At 42.5% G+C, this 9,540-nt stretch overlaps 1 non-coding gene across 1 annotated transcript; it reads right to left on the bottom strand.

Annotated features, from left to right (window-relative positions):
- Positions 1 to 3,763: 3,763 nt before the first annotated feature.
- Positions 3,764 to 3,832, bottom strand: TRNAT-UGU (transfer RNA threonine (anticodon UGU)). The gene has a single exon. It is a non-coding gene; the product is annotated as a tRNA-Thr (tRNA).
- Between the last annotated feature and the right edge of the window lie 5,708 nt (positions 3,833 to 9,540).

Raw genomic sequence — 9,540 nt, 5'->3', positions numbered from 1 at the left:
TCCCAAGAACCTCAATGGAAGGGAAGGTTTGCTTTTTGCTTATTTTTCTTCCCATCATAGACTCTCACATATGAGCATCTACCTAGAGTCAGGAGGATTGCTTACAGAACCAAACACACAAATGGTTGCTCTGTAGAGGCAGAGGTCCAGGCAGGATTTGCACATTCACCACCACAATAGGTTCAATGTGCACAACAGGAATGAACAGACACAGTTGATTCTCAGAGTAAACAACTTTGCGTAGTCCTCACTTCTGTGGAGCTCTGAATGCACTTTTACAGATCTAGGGAACTTTGGGGTTTTGCTTAGGTCTCGCCCAGCAATCTTTCTGAGCAAGTTGTACAGGACATTCCTAAACATATGTTCAGACACAAACCCTATTCCGGCATTCAACCTGATTATGCAAGAATGAAACTTGCATAGTAGGGTTGCCATGTTTCAAAAAGTGAAAATCTAGACACCAAAATTCTTGAACTTTTTGGCAAAGTTGTTTAGCTGTAGACTGAGTTTTAGACTTCTGACATCGGTTTGCCATGTGCCCAGATTTTCCCAGACATTTAAGCAATTTCCACCTGGAGACTGCTTCCGACTGTGGTATACACTGGCTATATCTGGAAAATTCCAGGCGTATGGCAACCCTATAATGTATAGTGAGTTAGGTATTCATGTACCAAGTCTTCCCCTGCCTGCTTAGAGCAAATGTCTGAAGGGGCTTCTGGCTACATTCAGTGGAATGCAAACTAATGTGTGATCAGGAGCCCAGGGTGCTATCAGGGGTCTCAACCTAGACGAGGCATCAATTGCATCCAACTAAACATAATTGGAAGCTAGCCTTCACACCATTGTGATACTTATTTGGGAGCCTGTGGGATTAGGGGTCTTGCAGGGGACATTGGGGTTGGGGTGCGCTGCTCTCTGTTCAGTTCAATAAATTTTATTGTTTATGGCCAATGGCCTTCGCAATACAGTATGAGCACAAATCACACAGCTGCAAAACAAAGGACATCACATGCACCAAACCAGGACAAATCTACAATGCTCAAAATTTAGGAACCTTCTTTCTAGTCGGCATCCCTAGGGTTTGGCATTTGCACTAGCCAGAAAGGTTGCCCTTATCTTTCTTGCTGTTAATGCAAATAGTGGCACCCTATAGCTGATGCACACTGTCCTCTAAACATGTTTGGCCCTTCTGTGGTTAGGCTGAATGCCTAAATATGGTCGATGAAGGGAAGATGTATGGCAGTTTGAGGGTTATTGGGGTTTTTTTAGAAACTGAAAACCATCCTTTGCACACGGGTGCAGCAACAACATTTCTGTCCACTTTGGCCTGGAAAGAAGTGATGTGCTCAGCACAATGGGCAACTTTGATTCCCCAAACTGGCAGATCGAGTATCTTTTGACAGCTGTTGGAGCTGAATAGTATGGAGGGGGATGAAAATCAAACCCACGATGTCGGCTGGAATATACAGGAACTGGGCAGACTTCTCGCAGTCCAGGACTATTGGGTTTCCCACTTATTAAGGCACCTTCACTGCTTTTGGCCTCTGCTCCTGTCTTTAAATTGCAGTGTTTATATGAGCCTGACGCTCACTGGATTGGTGAGAAATTATGGGAAGCATCAAGCAAAGAGGCTCTCTGTAAAAGATCTGGAAGTCACAAATGGCAGCCTAACTGAGGGCAGCTCTTCTGCAAGAAATGGCACCATTAGAGCGTGATTTAAAACACACCATAAAATATTAACATATTCTGTATCAGACTTATAGCTAATTTCCCCATACTAGGAATGCATCCCGTTGGATGTGTAGAGTTCTAAAATATTGCTTTATTAGATTTCCCCCCTCCCAGTCTTATTAGTGTGTTTGCATGCAAATTGCTATTGCAGTTAATGCCTCCTAATAAGACAGAGGAAATGATTACATTATTAATTTTTAATCATACATGCAATTTACAAAACTTAATCTATGTCCCCATTTAAAAGTCTGTAATAAGAGATGGTTTATTTTTGATTTTGCACCACTATTGCATTGCTGTCACCATGTTTCCTTTTCATTGCAGCTAATATATCTCACTTACTTTATCCCAGTATTTAGCTTGGTGATGTAGTGGAGACGGTCTTCGTATCCGCTGCAGGCTTGTTTGCCTTTGTGATCTGCCAAGCCCAGTGTGGTAGAGCAGCCCACCAGAGATTTGGTAAGTCTCATTGTTTGGCTAGAATAGGGACTTGGCAAGTCACAAAGCATGGCTGGCAGGCTTTGTTCACGTCAACTGTGTACAGGAGTCCTCTATCATCTATCAGCACTGACCTTATAAGGACATTTGTGGTAACTAAAGGCAAAAAAGGTGTCATATACCAGGGTTAATGAACACTGTGCCCTCCAGATGTTGACTTCAACTCCCATCAGCCCCTGCTAGCATGGCCCATAGTTAGAGAAGATGGGAGTTGTAGTCCAACAACCACAATATGGAGGGCACCACATCAGCTCCCCCTGTGATACATTGTCAGTTTGATTCCATAATTTCGCTCAGGCCCCAGAAATTACCATGGAAATCTAGGTCATCCTTGTATTTCCCCATTCGATACAAGAAGCGGATCCATGTTACAAAAGGAATGCATGAAGCTGCCCAGCTACTGAACTGAACAGAGAATTGCATTGCTTGAGGAGGTGTTAAGTTCTAGAAAAACAGAATGGCACAAAGATTGGTGTGTGAGAACTAGCTTCTGACAGAGAGGCAGTGCTTTTCTTTTCTAAAAAAATGTTTAGGGGTACTCTCATTCCGCCTGAGACTCAGGAAACACCGTGACAGGAAATGAGGACGCCATTGGTGGTAGCAACAAAACTGACAATTCACCATGCTACAGAAGACAAAAATTTTAACAAAATAAAACATTCCTTCCAGTAGCACCTTAGAGACCAACTAAGTTTGTTATTGGTATGAGCTTTTGTGTGCATGCACACTCCTTCAGATACCAGATATATATTTTTTCAGTATCTTCTCCCATTAGATTCACAAAACGTTTAGGGGTATGCGTACGCCTAAGTCACCCCCCCCACAAAAAAGCACTGTGGATACACTAGAACTGCTGGCAAGTGTGCTTCTTTTCACTATCACTCCCAAACAAGCGTTCTGTGGACAGTTCTTTCACCATTTCTGTCTAGTCTACTGAGATATCAAAACGCATCTAGGCCATAAGAATGTGATGGAGTTTTAAAGCTTAGGGAAATTGGATAGGGAAGCTGAAAAGGGGGAAAATATATCTGTAGACATCCTAGCCCAGTCCGATTAAGGAGACCCATGTAGCCATGCATAGAAGAAGGCTTCGGTATGTGCATCACTTGATGGATAAAGGATGTTGGATGGGAGGCAATGTAGGGCTGTGCGCAGAGAAGTGGCAGAGGTGGCATTTTTGTGCTAGTGTTGCTCATCACTTCTACCCTGCTGAAGCTGTCCATTGGCTTTGATTGTTACACTACACACAGACAGACTCACTGACTGACTGCTGAGTTGACGTGCCTTAATCACTGCTATAGATGGCACTGAGTTGTTGCCGTAGCAACTGGCTTGGCTGACCCTGCACCTGTTGGCTTATCTCGTATATAGAAGAAATTAACCCCTTACTCCATGTCCAGTTTCTCCCACATAGATCACCACTAGAAGCACAGGGACCATTGTCAGAGCCTTGGTCCAGCTAGGTCAGTATTGCCTACATTTCTTAGCACTGGCTCTCCAGGGTTTCAGGAAGAGAGTGAGTCCCAGCCGTAACTGGAGATGCCAGGAATTGAACCTGGGTCCTTCTGCATACAAGGCAAATACTCTACCACTGAGCTACAGCCCACTCAAAGCCCTCATGTCATAGAAGCCCTAACGACACTCTTCTGCATGGACTAGAGCTGGTTGAAGACAAGCATCATTGACATCTCTCTGTTCAAAAGAGTATATTTTGAATTGCCAAATCACTGTAACAATTTCAAAATATAATGGAAACAATATGGTGTGACTCTTGATGTTCACTTTGACAGCTGGTGTGTTATTAATTAAAAGTTTGAGTAATAGAATATCTTAACTATGAGGTCTTCTCAATGCATTTAAAATATAGGCATACTGCAGCAAATGACTAGATTGCCCTAAATGGAAAGTACATATCACATTATTTTTAACTTCTTTAACACAAGTGCTTGCTTCGTGCTTTTGAATGCTCAGCGAGCTTCGTGGGCACAGTCCCAGTAAACCTTTCAACATCTCTGCATGATAGGTCAGTAATATTATGCTCACATTGTTCTTAGGACTGGGCTCAGTGGTCTAATTCTGTCTCATATCAGGCTTGCTGGTGCTCGTTTTATGAAAGGCGCATAAAATCCTGTTTCATGCAGACTTTTTGAAATACTGTGCGAAAAGTCCACATGTAAATTGTCCTCATGTTGTATGCACTTTTTATACAATTTTTTTAAAAAAAATAAATTAAAATGCTTGTCAGCTTATTCAGCCGTAATACATGTGCTTTGTATGTATCTTCTACGTAAAATGCATACTTTTGTAGGAACTCTTCTTGCATATCCCAACTGCATCGCAATAAGCCAACTGGGAGTTGCATTGCGATCCACAGAGTCAACTTTGGGAGCAATGAACAGGGTCAATCCACTGAGAAAAGTGGACCGGCTGAATTCTTCTCCCATTGTGAATTGCAGTTAGGGAGCTGAGATACATAGGCAATTCCAAATAAGGAGCAAAGAGGAAATGAAAAGCAATTCTCTATTCCAATGAGGAAAGGTTACAACACTTCACGCTCTTTTAGTTTAGGGACAAGAGCCACTGTAGTTGGCCACTGTGAGAACCAGAATCTGTACCAGGAGGGGTCATTGGCCTGTTCTAGCAGGCTATTCTTATGTTCCTATATAAAATTATGAATGCTATGGAGAGAGCAGATAGAGAAAAGTTTTCCTCCCTCTCTCATAACTCTACAACTTATGGGCATCCAAGGAAACAGAATGCTGGCAGATTTAGGACAGATGCAAGAAAGGACTTATTCACGCAGTGCAGAGCCAAAGTATAGAATTCGCTCCCCCCAGACGTAATGATGGTCACCAATTTTGATGGCTTTAAAAAGGGAGAAGACAAATACTTGCCACAAGGCTACTGGCCACAAGGGCTATGTTCTGCTTTCACTGTCAGAGGCACTATGCATCTGGAAACCAGTTGCTGCCTGGATAGTTTAGCTGGTTAGAGTGTGGTGCTGATAATGCCAAGGTTGCAGGTTCGACAGCTGGTATTCCTGCATTGCAGGGGGTGGGAGGAGATGATCCTCAGGGTCCCTTCCAATTATATGATTCTATGAATAGCAGGTGAGCGGAATGCTGTCAGGTCCCATAGACATCTGGTTGGTAACTGTGGAAACCGGGTTGGGGATTAGATGGGCCATTGGCCTGACTCATCAGCAGACTCATCATAGCAAATCTACTTGGTAACAGATGCCTAGTTATAGTCAGTGCTTTTTTCCTGGGGTACGCAGGGATACGCATTCCCATAAACATTTTGTGTTGCCCTGACTGACTGATGGACGGACTGACATGCCAGCTGTTTCTGCAGTAGCAGTACGGACTGGAGCTCCGTCATTCTCCCTGCTGGTGCCTGGTGAGGGGAGTTGGGGGGGGGGCACGGTGGAGGCGATGGCACTGCTGTTCCGCCTCTTGCCGGGCTAGAGTCAGCCAGCGAGCGCTGGCCCCTCCTCACTCAAGGCAACCCCACCTTCGCCATCGCCAGGAGCCTTCCCATCGTCTCAGCGCCGCCTCGAGTTCCTCCTCTGAGGGTGGGGGGGGGGGAGAAGGGGAAGAGGACAAGGGGGAGCAGCCAAAATTGTTGTTGTTTAGTTGTTTAGTCGTGTCCGACTCTTCGTGACCCCATGGACCAGAGCACGCCAGTCACTTCTGTCTTCCACGGCCTCCCACAGTTTGGCCAAAATTAGAGTACCCCTAAACTTTTTTAAAGAAAAAAATCACTGGTTATAGCTACCTGGAATATGGAAAGTCATCATTCCTAAATGTCTCTGGATTGTGGCCTGACAGATCTCTAGATTAAGGCAAATGCCAGCAACTTTATTATGAAGGTTAGCTATTATGATGCAAATCAACTGAAATGAATTTTCAAAATAGTTGAACTTGCAGAGTTACCCTGCAAGTAGTTTAGATTAATGACTATGTTAATGAACAAATTAATTGCTGATTCAGACAAAAAGCAAAGGTTAAGTTGATTTTAAAGTCCTTTGGATTATTATTATTATTATTATTATTATTATTATTATTATTATTATTATTATTCCATGTCAAGGATAATTTGGGCCATGCATTGAATGGACTGGGTAGTAATTTAATTCTCATAGTTTTGAATCCCAGCATTTTCCAGTGCAGAAACTCTGAATAATGAACCAAAGTGCATTTAAAAATATTCACTGTTATTAGGCTCCATAACTAGCTGTATGGCTAATTTGACTGGTCCCTGGATTAACAGCTCACAAGGGAAAAGAGTTAAGTAACATGAAAGCAGAGCCAAGAAAGTTGCAGAAAAATAATTTAATGAAGAGCCAGCGCGCTTGAAGATGTCACAAGGATAAAAGTCACTTAATGAAGGGATAATCTCTCCCGCTTTGTAGTATATGAAGCAGTAAACTTCTCCCGATGCTGAAAAATCAACAAATCAAGATGGTGTCTTTCAAGAATTTGCCCACTCCCCCCAAACCCTAAAATGCAACTAGGAGAACTGAGAAGAAATCTAATTAGGAATACAGCAATATATATTTAGACCCTATAGAAATACAGGAAACAGTCAGATCACTGGCCCGTTAAGTTCAGTATTTCCTACACTGACTGGCAACAGTTTTTTGGCATTTCAAACAAGGCTGACTTCCAGCCTTGCCGGGAGATGCCGGGAACTGAACCTGGGACCTTCTGCATGCAAAACAGGTGCTCTACCACTGAGCTAAGGCCCTTCCCCAACAGTCATTCTGATCCAGCAAAAGGCCCTATATGTGAGGAGGCAGACCTCTGCACAAAAAGTCCTGGGCAGATGTTGAATCACACTAGCTAGGGATAGTGGGAATTGTAATCCAACAACAGCTGAGGACCCAAGTTTGAGAAACACTACCTCAAGGCCGGCACCTCAAATTGAGCCTGGAAGCCTATTGGCAGCCAGCGCCAATCACGTAGACCCAACATGGTGAAATGATGGTAACTAGTATTATCCATAGCATCTGGAATACCCTTACATCAGAAATTATACCAGAATCTGTTGGGTTTGGTGTTTCCTTTAGACCAGAGACAGCCAATGTTGTCCCCTCCAGAAGTTGTGGGACTGGGCATTGTGTTATTTTAATAAAGTTATTGTTGCCATTGTTTGTTGGGCATTCTCCTGAACGGCAAAAAATCCCATTCTTGTAAAGGGATAATTTTCCTAATGAATGTAGGACAATAAAAAGTTGAAGACTTGATTATATATTTTTAGGCAATAGGCCAAAACGTTCCTCTTCAATCAGGCCTTTGGCTGATTAATATTCCACAGCCTTTTAAATATATCTGTGGGAAAGGGATGTGTGTGTTATTGTTCTCCTGTTTTGATTTAAGTTCTTACTTGTGTTTTTATCTTGCATTTTATACTGCAAACCGCCCTGAGATCTTAGGATGAAGGGTAGTACATAAATTTAATAAATAATACTGCTGTTAATAAGACCAGAATCTTTGCTAATAATGAGCTGGGAGAGGAGGTTCACTTTCCTCTTTCTCTCGCCCAATATATATTTACCTTAAACCTACCCTCAAGGTAGAAAGTGAATTCTCTCAGAAAGAGTGAAGAAGTTACACCGTCTCCCAGTACGGCTTTAATGTTCGGCATCCTTTAAGTGGGCGCCACGCCATGTGCCAAATTATGTGTGTTTAGTTGATGGTGTGAATAAAGGCGATGTGACTTGGAGCTGCGATCAGCAAATTCATTTAAGCAGCGCTCGGACTAAAACTAAACTCCGCTGTTAATAGGGGGGGAAATGCACTCCTAGAGACTCATTCAGCTGAATAAACCGGTAATGCAGAGTAAACGGCATTTGGGCTATCGAACTTTTACGTGGGAACATGGGTATAGAAGAGGAGTTTAATTAAAAACAAATAATTCCCTTGCTGTTGGTCTGTGTGCCACTACATGCGTATGGCTTGCAGTTGTTGTTTCAAGGTGGGGCATTAAAACTAGGATAAGGATGAGAGAATTTTCCCCATTTCATGCCTTCCTCTGCCTTTTGCTCCTCCTTTTGCAAATTTTACAAAGGAAATAAAATAAAATGATAGGTTTTGCAGCATTATAAAGGGAAAGAAACCATATATGAATAACAATAACAGCACAATAAAAACCACCATATAGAACGAGATGCGCGCACAACCCCAGAGTCGTCTGTGACTGGAACTAACGGTCAGGGGTACCTTTACCTTTTTAACCATCAATACAGGCATCTTAGGTTAAGCATATAAATTAATACAAGCCCTCCAGTTGTCCAAATCGGAATCCATGCAAAATTGATGGCTATATGAAATACATTCCAATGTAGCCAGGGCAGTGAGGTCCTCATGCCATTGTGTGATAGACAGTCGGTATTTATCCTTCCAGGCTTGAAGTATGTGTTTCTTAGGGCTCACAAAATCCACTTTTGCTGTCCTGCTGTGAATCCCCACACTACAGAAATATAATTTAAAAGTACATGAGTCTCTGCAACTATCAAGCATTTCACCAATACAGAAGTGATATGGACAACAACTTTTGCCCCACAAAAAGTGAGGTCTGAACCATTCTGACTTATTTTTGTTAATGCCTGTCTGTCCTTAACAGAAAGGGGAATACAATACAAAATGGATCATTATTTAAACAAAAAAACCTGGAGTCTTTGAGAGTCTTGGCCAAAACGGTCAATAACTTCTTTTATACATTTCTCCTTCAACTTTTCTCTATGGACACTCAACAAACACAAGCCAGACAATCAATTTTTTCACTCATTGTAGCCATGTCTTCACCCTATGCAAAGTGCTGAAGGATCGCTCAATTGTAACTGGGAGGGAAAGTGCTGTAAGGATGGCCATTATGATAGCAGGCAAGAGTTTTTTTGTGCGTTTTATGTGGATTGCTGTGGATTTCTTTTTTTATGCTCATTTGACCACAGCTCACACCAAGGCAAGTAACAAAGTCTCTTTCTTCAGTGTGGCAAATCTGACGTGGGTGTAGTTTCAACAAATTGGAGGCAGGTTGATTTCATCACTGAAACAAGTCCTCAGTGAGGCGATAAGTAGCGATCTTCTGTGGATTTGTTGGGATAATTGACATGGTTTTCCTGTTGTATGACTTGTCTGTGTGCTCTAACTTCTCCATCTACATCATCTGCCAGTTTCTGGCACCTCTCTATTGTTTTGCTAAAGGTTTCCTCACCAGCTTCCTTGTTCATTCTATTATTCCAAGAAACTTCACAGACTGCAAAGCTTAAGTGACTGGCATGTGATCACCAGACAATCAAAGTTGATG

Source organism: Podarcis muralis, chromosome 1, assembly GCF_964188315.1.
Source record: "Podarcis muralis chromosome 1, rPodMur119.hap1.1, whole genome shotgun sequence".
Lineage (NCBI taxonomy): Eukaryota > Metazoa > Chordata > Lepidosauria > Squamata > Lacertidae > Podarcis > Podarcis muralis.
The sequence above is the reverse complement of the archived record's forward strand: the minus strand, read 5'-3'. Positions and strand labels throughout refer to the sequence as shown.